Below are 12,365 nucleotides of genomic sequence, written 5' to 3' on the forward strand. Positions count from 1 at the left end.
ATCATAGGCATAATATACGATTAGTTTTAGTAATAAAAGTATATTGCATAATAATCCTTGAATTTTTAACAATATTGTTTCATAATGAAATCCGTTAAAACAAATTTAGAATAAAATATCTGTATTTGTCTTTTAAGCTGTAAAAAATTATCAATGACGAATGCAATCCTCAATGGCTTTTTGAAATTAATAAAGCAATATAACCTTCGAATGGAAACTTAACAAGATTTAAGGTTTCGTTAATCTACTATTATAATAATTATCTGTTTTTAATTTAATGTAGTAGTCGAGAATCAGGTGACTCCAGGTTTCGCTATCTTCAAGAGCCGGAAGAGCACATAGCATAGTCTTAAGCCGAGATCTTTCAGATTCTGTTTTAATAGAGAAAATGAAAGAACTCGTCAATGTCCTATCAGCAGGAAGGTCGGAGTAAAGCACGCAAATCTGGATTTGTTAACGAACATTGCCGGTTGAATGAACTTTCTAGTTATACCACCTTTAGAGCAAACCACCCATTTAGCTTGCTAAATAGATTCCCGTTTGTGTTTACAAGACATGCATTTCTTCTCACTTTTGATCTAAATTGGCCTGAGTTCCGATTTTCAGGAACTCCGGTTTCCTTGTTGTGTCTGAGGTAATAGCAAAGCCCTATGAAGACGACTTGAAAAATTAGAGATGCTTGCTTATAATCACTTGCAGGACTGCACAGGAGACTGTCCTTTTAAGAAGAATATATCTCTGACTGCTCTCCAGGTGTTGCTTGAAGATGCATTTGTCTGCTCCTGAAGATGCATTTGTCTGCTCATGATTTTTAAATGCATTTAAAAAAGAGTAGTGCGGCACCATAGGTAACAGTAGCGATGAATAGATAGATAGGAATGCTGTATATGTGCAATTCAGTGCGAAAATGAACAAGGCGAAAAATTTAATTGACTTTGAAAACGTGGCTGTTAACCAGCGCCAGATACACCGGTATGAGAATCTCGGAAACTGACCCTGCTGAGGTTTCCTGTCCCGAGTATACCAAGATTGATCAAATAACATCCAACCAACGGTGATCCTGTGGTCGGAAACAGCTCGTTAATGCGAAAGGCCAACAGAAGCTGGCAAGACTTCTGCAGAGTAACAGAAAGCTTCCGTCAATCAAATAACAACACTGTACAACAGCAGTAATTCAAGAGGCATTTCAGACGCACAACTCGCCACACCGATTAATATTAGGTATTAATTGTACTACTATATGGTGGCAAGGTGTCACCACTAGCAATACTGATATGTGGTGTATTAATCATACTAGTATGATCGAAATAAACGGCCCGTAAAGTTCTTATCATATAGATAAAGGACCATTAGCTCCTCATCTGACTTGTCACTTGCTGATGAGAAGGTTGGGGATTGAAAACTGTTGCACAGGCGAAGTTATATTTATTACATTCAGTAGAGAAAACTACGCGCTTTAATGGCAGGATAGCAAATACTTGCCATCTATTCGGAAAGGATGGGTTCAAATCGGTATATGATTTTAAAATTTAGGCTATCAGAATCAAGAAGTTGTTGGCTTGGAGCAAATTCGAAAATTCACAACCCCGCACTTCCTGGAAATGCAAATTCTATCCAATGGCAATGATCGAGCTATGATTTCTGTACAGCAGGCAAAATTACCACATTGATATTACAGGCACTGTTTAGTTTGTCCACTACACACAGAGATTATTCTACAGGTACCGGTTCGTCGGAACTGTTTTTCCACCATGCTTTACTTAAAGCTCATACTGGATAGATGTATAACTGTCACTATGATTATAATTGCATATCAAGATTATTTTTTCAAGCGAATATTTTGTTTTAATGTTTTGGGGGGAAAAATAAATCTTATCTTACATCATCGCAGTCATGGGCTGCATTAATATTACATAAAATTATAAAGATACTGCGTTGTCAATTATCATATTTGTTTTCTGATTTTTATCCGTCTCTCTCTCTCTCTCTCTCTCTCTCTTAGTCAGAGTATGTGTAATTTGTAAATGCGCTTTACTGATTTCAATTATGGTAAGTCCGTTATAGATAGATTCACAAGCATGTATTTCTTTTTTGACCCAAAACTAAAAACTTAGCTGTCAAAATAGTCCCTACCACCTGTATTCTTCAAAAAGAGCCCTTTTAAAAACTGATTTCCAATTCTTATATTTTTCGCGAATAACCCGTTTCTTCGTTCAGAAACACAAATTTTCTTTCCTTTTTATAGACTCTTGGGATCTTCTTTGAACAGGATCCCAGAATCATCAATTATCGTGGTTTTACTTGAAGAGACTTCTCACAATTCTCTGAAAACTTTGGAAGAAAAAAAATTGTCCCATTTTATTCGGTTCGCCAAAATTGTCATGATCCTTTTACGGGCGGTGCCGCTGTCATTCAAATGCAGATCGTTGAGCAGTCATCCAAATCAGTTTACTGTCGTGGAGATCAGGTTCATTCCCCTGAACTCTAAGACATCCCAAACAAAAATAATCCCGAAAGTTGGGATTATATGGTGTCACTCATTATGACTACTAACACGCAGAGATTCAATTTTGTACTGTGGAATTCGTTTTATTTTTAATTCTTATTTAGTTGGGAATTTCGATGATTCTGTTTACGTTTTATAGACTGGTGAAAAATGAATATTTCATTAAAATTCACTTTAGGAGATTTTGGAGATACTGTTTTGAAATCTCGCAATATCTTTGACGTCAACCCTTTATTATTTAAAAATGTATAACAAAGGTGAAAGACCGTTAATGATTTTGACCTCTTAGTTAGAAGGCTGTCGTCGGATTTTATTACGGCTAATATGCATTTAAATAATAAAAATTCTGCATATTTAAAAATACACACACAATTTTTATTATTTAAAACACAAATTGCAATTCGAGTACAATCGCCAACTAGTTGATTGTACTTAATCAACTAACCTGATCAAGATAATGAAAAATTAATGTCTCATAATCTACGTGCAATATTTTATTCACGAATAAAACCAGCAAAACACACGTCGGCCATTAGGGGAAACTTTAAGATACCCATAAACTTAAATCTGCCGTGACTTTGTCAGTGTCTTAAAGGCCAAAGCGTCAACACAGTTTTCAGCCTAAACTCGTTAGGTCAAAGTTTAGGAAAATGAACTTCTAAGTTTCCTTAAGTCATTTTTGTCCTTAGAAACTCTAGCGAACTTAACACTGCAGAAGGGACCTTATGGAGCACTTAAATGTTCATTAGTGGCAAATACCACGATGTTACGGAAGGGAGGAGGTTTGGCAATTTAAAGGGACCCAGCCGTTATGACTGCCGCCCTATTCGAAGGAGTGTTATTGACGCACAAGCTCATACGTGACTTTTCACGCGGACCACCTAGTTTTCCGTACTTCGTTGATGTGCCGCCAGGGTCGGCGGTGATGACATGGTGGGCTCGAGGAAGTCACACCTTCCGACTTATTTTCTCACCCTTCTCTGTTAGGAACTGATCTGCGCCCTTTAATTTCAGCAGAAATATCAACTTGGGTAGCTACAATTGTCGTATCTTTTCTTCTCTCTCGCTATTTTTTTTTTTTTTTTTCTTTTTTTTGTGTGCGCGAATTTCTGTCGGCACCGCAGCAGGTTCAGTCACAACATTCGGAGCTCGGGTCACACGTCGGTACAAAACTTAACAGAAAGTTGGTGTCCAAACAGCCGTAGCCGAGATACTCATAACAAAAAAAAAAAAAAAAAAAAAAAAAGGAAAGAAAAAGAAAAAAATTCATCTTTGAAGAAAGGCAGAAGGGAACATTCCATTGTTCTTTGCTGGGTAGAGATGTCAACATCCGGGCGGTTTACAGAAACGCCTTTCCACGTCGATTTATAAATTACAGGTTTTAGAGCGGTGCCGTGCGTTTCATCTTTCTGGCGAATAAGTGCTAGAAACGGGCGTGTGGTCTAATTAAAAATAAATAACTCAATCTAGCCACCTAGCGGAAACCAGAGAATTTTCACCGCAAATGTTCAATAGAAACAGGTGACAATGTTGCTATCAGATGACTGCGCCTGCGTGACTATGCAAAGCCATTGATGAGGGAGGGAAGGTTTTCGGTGGATGGTATTATTGGGTTTTTATCTTCCAAAAATACCAGGTGGTAAGGCGAGTAGGATGGCCACGCCTCAGTCTTATAATTTCCGTCCAGTCCAATTTCCGGCGACTTGCCGAGAGACACAGAGACAGAGTTTCTATTGAAAACACAAGTTGAAATACAATTGGCTGGCCACAGTCACCCCCTAAACGCCCACGCACCGTCAATTGCACCCTCCTCTTAGGTAGTGAGACGCACTTTCGGTAATTGAATTCGGCACAAATTAGAGGATGACGGAAATATTTACCTCTGAAACATAATTATCAAGGACTAGACAGAAAAGTTGGCTCTTTTTTTTTTTATGTTGAGGAAGGTTCCAGCAGAAGTTGGTACTGTGAAATGACACACAAGGATTGCCATTAAATATGAAGTTAGTTTGCTCAGGAGGTAAATTCCTGGAAACTTATTTTCTAGAGAGAGAGAGAGAGAGACCGTGCTTGGTTTCTACAAAGAACACCATAAAAGTGCACTTCATCGCTATAAACGCCGCTAACACTCCCAATGGATCGAAATATCGAGCTGCCACCATCACGGCAAATAACAGATATTTCTCTTGAACAAATAATTCCTTTATCCTAAAATTGACATAGAAGAGCAAATATTAGAACACACAGAAGCGAGAGAGAGAGAGAGTTTCCTAACAAAACTATAATTTGTATGCAATTTGCTGCTTATACATAATTTATCTGATTCGGCAGTGTTATTTATAAAATGCGAATAAATTTATAGCAAGGTGGATTTGAGAGACAAATTATACAGTACTATGTTTCTATCTAGTGCACGTGTATGTAGTGGGGTTAGCGTACACATCCATCCACATAATGTTTGAAAAGAAAAAAAATGCTTTTTTACAATCTTTCTGTAATCTGGCAAACTTGGATTGGATTTGTTAGAATGAGCATCAAGCTATTTGAAGCCATGGGGCGCTTGTGTAGTGGTTCTATTCTCGTTTACGCGTTGTAAAATGCCAAGGTCCCTTGAATGAAAGCCATGTAATCCTTACCCGAGAACAAGTAACTCAGCAGGGTGTGAAAAAGCCAATAAAATTTCCTCAGGTCCAAGACGGGAGTTGAACCGAGGACTTTTTATAACACTGTGCAGAAGAAAAGCAGTCACTGTGTTGGTGGCGAAGGCTGTTTACAGAGTAACATAAGGAAAATCTGAATATTAACTGATCTTAACCATCTGATTAATTCAACATCGACAACTGTCATCTATTTTCCCTCTACCGTTATTCTAAGATTTATTTCTGCAACGACCTAGAAATAGAGACCAAAATGATGGCCAACAAAAAAGAGCCAACGAAGAAGATGAGCAAAAAGACGACACCTCTTCACTTTTAAATCAATCGAAAAGAATCTGATATAAGAATTTTCACAGTGAAATAACATGCTTTGGTATTCCAAGCAATTTATACACTACTACGAATAATTCAACAATAGATATGACTTTGTATGAACCAGGTCAATCAAGAGGACGAACTGCTGGTGATAAATCTGGGGCAAAAAAGAAATTAAGGTATAAGAAATTAATTGGAAACGTATCCTCTAATAAAATATTGTATACTATATGTAGAAAAAGAGAAGGATGGAGGCGAGTTTATGGTTACAAATTAACCTGAAATACAAATGACATGAAAATCAGGAAAAGATAGCCTGAAGTCAGAACTGTCCACTTGGGTAATTTTCCTTTTAAGAATGATAACAAATTTTTGTATGTCATTATTATTTTGTCTTTTGTACAAATAGCGAACAAACCTTATGTACAGTCTTTGGGGAGAGGAGCATCAACTGCAGACTTAAATTCAGGTTACGATGGCAGTACGCTTATTTATTCTCAGTAGATGTAGAAGCTTATTTACAGATGGTTATAAATACGTACGAATAGATGATATACTGCATAAATATTAACAGTATATAAATAGTTTTAACTAAATTTGTAGTAACCTGTACAAGTTACTACACATTTAGAGGACATAAGAAGATTTAACACAAAAAAAGGAGAACAAGCATTAAGGGAAAACAAAGGATTTAAATCAGCAGCCATGAGCAGTAATACAGAAAGACAAATGATACTGAAACTGAAGAATAGCGATGGTGTACTTATAAACAGCAGAGAAGGCATAATTCAAATAGCAGAAGACTACTATAGAGAATTATACAAGGAGCAGGGGAATGATGCCAGCAGTGGGGAAGATGGATTGCAAAGTAGCAACACATACGACATACCCGATATTCTTCCTGATGAGGTAGAACATGCATTGAAGAAAATGAAGAATCAGAAAGCCCCGGGGGAAGATGAAGTTACTGTACAGTTGTTAAAATTGGAAGGAAGAGACATAACACAAAAACTGGCAAGGCTCTTCACAAAGTGCATTAGAAAAGGTGTGACGCCTAAGCAGTGGAATAATGCAATCATAGTTTTGCTGCATAAAAAAGGAGATAAATCAGAAATTGGAAATTATAGACCAATTAGCTTGTTATCCCATATCTACAAGTTGTTCACAAGGGTCATTTACTAACAGATTAGAAAGAATACTTGATGAGAATCAACCGAAAGAGCAAGCTGGCTTTAGGACAGGATTCTCAACTATGGATCACCTTCACGTAATATCACAGCTAATGGTGAAAGCAAATGAATATAAAACACCATTATGCCTGGCATTTGTGGATTATGAAAAGGCATTTGACTCCATAAAGCATAAGGCAATGTTTCGGGCACTGGAAAGACAAGGCATAGATACAACCCATATTATGATTTTGAAGAAAATATATGAGAATGCTACCTCCTTTATTAGACTAGACAAAGACAGTAGCAAATTTAAAATTGAGAAAGGAGTTTGAAAAAGAGACACAATATCTCCGAAGTTGTATACTGCTGCCCTTGAGGAAGCTTTCAGAAGATTAGACTGGTCGCAGAAAGGAGTCAATATGAACGGAGAGTACCTAAACCATTTACGATTTGCAGATGACATTGTGGTCATAAGCCACGATCCCAAAGAATTAGAGGAAAATCTTAATCAGTTATGCACAGTTAGTAAGAATTTTGAACTAAAGATGAATATGGCTAAAACAAAAGTAATGATGAACAAGTATACCACGGAAAGGGAAATAATGATCGAAGGAGCAGTGATTGAAAAGGTGGAGTCATATACTTATCTGGGACAAGTTATTAGCTGTAATAATGATAAATGGCTGGAAGTCAAGAGAAGAATAAATTTTGGATGGATAACATTCAGGATTTTTGTCACATACTGAAGAGCAATATCCTAGTTTGTCTGAAACGTAAAATAATGAACCAATGTATACTCCCCACCATGACTTATGGAAGTGAAACTTGGGCACTCACCAAAAAAATGGAAGAGAAGCTGAGAACTACACCGCGAAGAATGTAACGAATTATATTGGGAATCAGACTGTTAGATAAGAAGAGAAACACATGGATTTGGCAGCAAACTCAAGTAAAGGACATTCTTATCAAAACTAAAGAACTAAAATGGTCTTGGGCAGGACACATAGCTCGAAGACATGATGACAGATGGACTAAGAAAATAACAGAATGGTACCCAAGAGAAGCTATAAGAAAACCTGGAAGACAAAGGCGGAGATGGATAGATGAAATTCATGAGTTTGTGGGTAGTAAATGGATGACCAGTGCTCAAAACAGAAGGAACTGGAAAGTTGCTGGAGAGGCCTTCATCCTGCAGTGGATTGAAAATGGCTGATGATGATGTACAAGTTTATTCAATCTATACACAGTCTCTTTTGTTTCCTGTGCAAGTCACTGAAGATGTATATTGAGTCTGCTTTTAATGATTTATCTTGTATCAAAGGGTATCTGTTCTTTCTATCAGTTTCTGAGGAAGCTTGGTAACTTTTTTTTTTTTTTTTTTTTTACTTTTGATAACGTCATGGATCTGTAGATGGTTATGCTTATATTATGACAGCAAACGAGCTGACGATGGCAACTTTTACAGTTTTTACTACTACTGTTAGAAAAACTGTATTATTGTTGAATAACTTTGAATGTATAATGGCTGTCAAAGGTCGAATTCCAAACAACTTTGCAGCAACTGCCTTAAACAGAAAACTCAATTTTAGGGGAAGGGAGGATCTTCCCTACTAAGAGATTTAGAAGTCAGCGTTTTCTGTTAGTTCTGCTCCCTCTTGTGTGTGACTTTGGAAATTCGAAATGTTTCTTGTTTTCTTGTACATTACTACGACTAGATTACATAACTAATCTTTCCATCCAAGGGATCAATAACCATCGATCGAACTACGCAATTCCATATAAAACCATATTGAAAACATTTGCACGTGCGTTTACCTGCTTAAAAACCAACGCTAAGAGGAAGATCATGAAAACTTCGATAGTTTTACCGTAAACAACAACCTATTTCCGAGTGCAATGTAAAGATCGATGCATCATTTTCCATTTCTAATTTGCTGCATTTAGACATGTTATTGAAGACATTACGTTATCTATTTACTTTTATGAAATGAAGTATCGCTTACTAGCAGAGTAATAACGTTAAGATATTGCTTTGGTATTACAAGTACATATTCTGTGTCATCAGACTGTGGTTTCCTTGTCTTGTTTACACTGTCAGCATAAAGGTTAGTTCTTTCAAATCTAAAAGAAATCGTTGTTAACCAGACTATGGGGGTTGTAGTATCGCTCTTTGACACTTTAAACTTGGCAATCCTGTATGCATTTTTTAGCAGTGAAAGAGCAAAATTAGCAGAGTTCCTTACAACTCAATCCGGTTCACATCAGCGACATTTTTTTCCTCTTCTTAACTCGCTTAGTTTTTTTCATTTGCACGTAAACGACTTAAACAGCTATGAAAAAAATGTACCAATTGACACGTGACAGTGGCGACTGTCAGTTATACTCTTAATGCTTCGGTCTCTGAAAGCTTAGTTAAGCAAAATGATTGCAAGAAAAGTGAGTTCCATCAAGACTCCGCATAGTACTAGGGGAGGAATGTCAGTAATAAGGGCAGTAATAAGACCACAAGGAGATAGAAAGGAAGAGATAAAACTCACTTAACAACCAGCGTGGCAAACAAACGGGGTGCAATGTAAATGATGAGTACAATTTCTAAATTTTCACACTTCCTGTCGGGAGGAGAGAAAAGAGAATGACGCTTTACTATCATTCCGAGTGACGGGCGCTCACAGCTCGCACGAGGGATGCGACAGCACATGTGTACGAGTGCATGTCGCTGTCACATTCCTGACTCTATAACACTCACAGTACTCGAAGGACGATGAGACAGGCGTTCATGACGGATGACAAATGTAGACTGCCCGAAGTGTTCCGATAAGACATAGTCTCAAGAGAAAAAGGTTTTTGTGTGAAGATGTTTCCCGCACCGAGAAACTGAAAAATGCTTGGAAGGTATTTCCACCAGCACCATCTGGCGACGTGAGGTTTGTCTGATATCGAAGTTAATCAGAAGATTGCAGATTTGGAGAAGCCCTGAGGTATTTTTAGATAAAACATTAAAGATCATTTGATCGAAAGATTGGAAGTAATTTGCTGTAATAAATAATGCCATCGTGCTTTTACTCTAAGAATACTTTAATTTTTTTTAATAAAGTATTAAAATAGTGCTTAATTAATGATATATTTATTTATACTCTGGATTCTTTAAGATAAAAAAGTAACTACAAATCTCACCTAATTTTCGAAAACACTGATAAATTTTGGTCAGTCATAAGATTATTTTATTTTGCTTTTAATTCCAGGAATTTAATGAATGTGTGAGATCTCTGTGTCTTTTAATTTCTTAAATATTAAGTTTAAGATATAATTAATCAAAAATTATAATTAATCAAATATAATTAATCAAAAAAAAAAGCCAGGCTTAATATATTCATCGATTGATCAATTGAGATAACCATTGCCAATGAAATAACTTCTGTTAAACTTGTATTGATAGCTATGGCAGCTTAAGCTTGGGCTGTTTAGAATTTGCTCTAAGACAACTAAGAGTATGAGGTATCAGTGTATTGTGCAGGCAAATTACGTGTATTCTATGGTCGGTATTCTCTTTTTGGAGTCGAAATCCAAGTTTCCGTGATAAAAACGTGGGCTTTTTGTTCCAACGAAGAAGTCTCAAACTGAGCCTTTTCCAAAATGTGTGATCGGGCAGCGACGCTCTCCACTTTACTACCAGGAAGGGTGTTGATGGCTAAGGTGCAAAACTAACAAGAAAAAGACACAGAATAAAGAGTTTCTGATCTGATAAACAGTCTCAGCACACTTTTCAAGGAATATTATGAAGCAGAAACATTTATATCATTTTCAGTATGTACGGATATTTAGATTAATATTCTCATGGCTCGTGGGAATATTTATAACTTTTGGCTTCTCGGGCAACTTTATGTCTAGGTTGGTTACCCTAGAACCAATGAGGACAATTCGTGTCATGCATAAGACTTGTTGTTTCTACTTGAAACAACCAACAAATCTTATGCGCTTTATGCTGTTTAAAGAAGATTCGATGAACTGCAGCTAGGTCACGGATGTTTCGCACAAGTACGGCGATACCTGAACATTTATATGTATAGAAACTATTGAAAGAAATAAAAACAGTTTATATATTATTACTGCTTTTTCAAAACTTCGTTTTTTTAAGAATAAAAAGTAGATCGTACTTCCTGTGCATTGGAATTTTGCCATCGACAGCTAGGCGTGGGTACCCGTTAATGGTAGTATACAGTTCCAAGAAGACATTGAGCAATAACAGATGTTAATCATAATTAATAGTAATCATCCACATAACTGTTCCGAAAAGCTTGATTAAACTGCACATGTTGGAGCAAAATATAGCCTAAGTTGCCGTTGTATTTAAAAACCAACAACAATAATAACAAACTGCATGTGGGCGTAACTATCATTAAGGGGCAGCAAAAAAAATAATGAATCGTAAGTCTGCACAGCTAGCACTTAATATGGAGCAGTTAAACAGTTCTGTATGTTAAATAAGTACGGCTTCATTACTAATTAGTGTCGGTTCCTTTAAAGAAACATGATAACATAATCAAGATGCAAACTGTTATTGAACAGGGCACATGCAATCCTTGAAGATTCTCCAATCATAAATTCATTAGTTCGTTTATAGTATTCTGCCGAGGCAAAACGAAGGAATCAAAAGAGACGTAAACGCAATCCAGCCATTTTAAGATATTTTAAAAGCTAGCAATAGAGCGTAATTCTGCAAACAGAAGCATAAAGTATCAATGGTGCATTTTATATAATTATAACTAATGCAGAATGCATCATTCTTCGAAGTGCAGAATGAAGTTGCTGGTAATGTTTATGAAGCTAAAGTTACGTGTGTTCTTCCTCATGCTGGAATCTAATTCCAGCATGAAAGAGGTGCAACCTGGTCGTTTAGCCCTTTCAGTAGCACAGAGTGATGTCCCATTACAAGTCGTAATCAACTGTCCAGTTCTATCCACGTTTCAGATATGTTCCCTTTCTACAAAAAAAATTCCACCACAACACCAAAGACATCTCTCACATTTTAGATATTTAGCGTCGTTTTTAATAGTGTTTTAGAGGGAAACGTGACCATATGAAAGAATGAAATCGGAAAGCCTTGGGGAAATGCCATGGTGCAAATATTATTTCGAATTATGTTACCAACTGGATATAACAGTATTTTGCACTTTTAGATAATTTCGCCGTGATAATTTGTTATTAAAATAATAATAATAATAGTATCACACAATTTTATTAATCGACCACAACTTTTTACATCACAATAATAATTAATTAACTAATAGTAATAATTATTATTTCATAGGGGCTATTCACAAAGCTGCTAAACTTAAATAAACTTTGCTCAAATTGCTAAGGAAATTCGCGAACACAGCTCGACAAGACCCGAAAAATTACCCAAGAATGCGAGTGCCAGCAAATTTTTAGCTGATTCGACTCAATAAAATATCCTCGTCCGTAAGCACAAAATGAACGTAATTGGAGCACTTGTGCATCGTGTCTGCGATGGAGAGAGAGAGAGAGAGAGAGAGAGATCGTTTCATGCAGAATTTTTCCCTAATCAATCAGAAAATTTCAATTAATATGATAAATAGTTACATATTTATATAATTTTTAAAAGTTTAATTAATATTTAGCTATCCTTCTGTCAACTCAATTTTTTAATTTTTTTTAAAGACAACTTCCCTTTTAGAAATTAGGATTTAAAATCCA

Source organism: Mastigoproctus giganteus, chromosome 2 (assembly GCF_048544385.1).
Source record: "Mastigoproctus giganteus isolate SK-2022 chromosome 2, ASM4854438v1, whole genome shotgun sequence".
Taxonomy (NCBI): Eukaryota; Metazoa; Arthropoda; class Arachnida; order Uropygi; family Thelyphonidae; genus Mastigoproctus; species Mastigoproctus giganteus.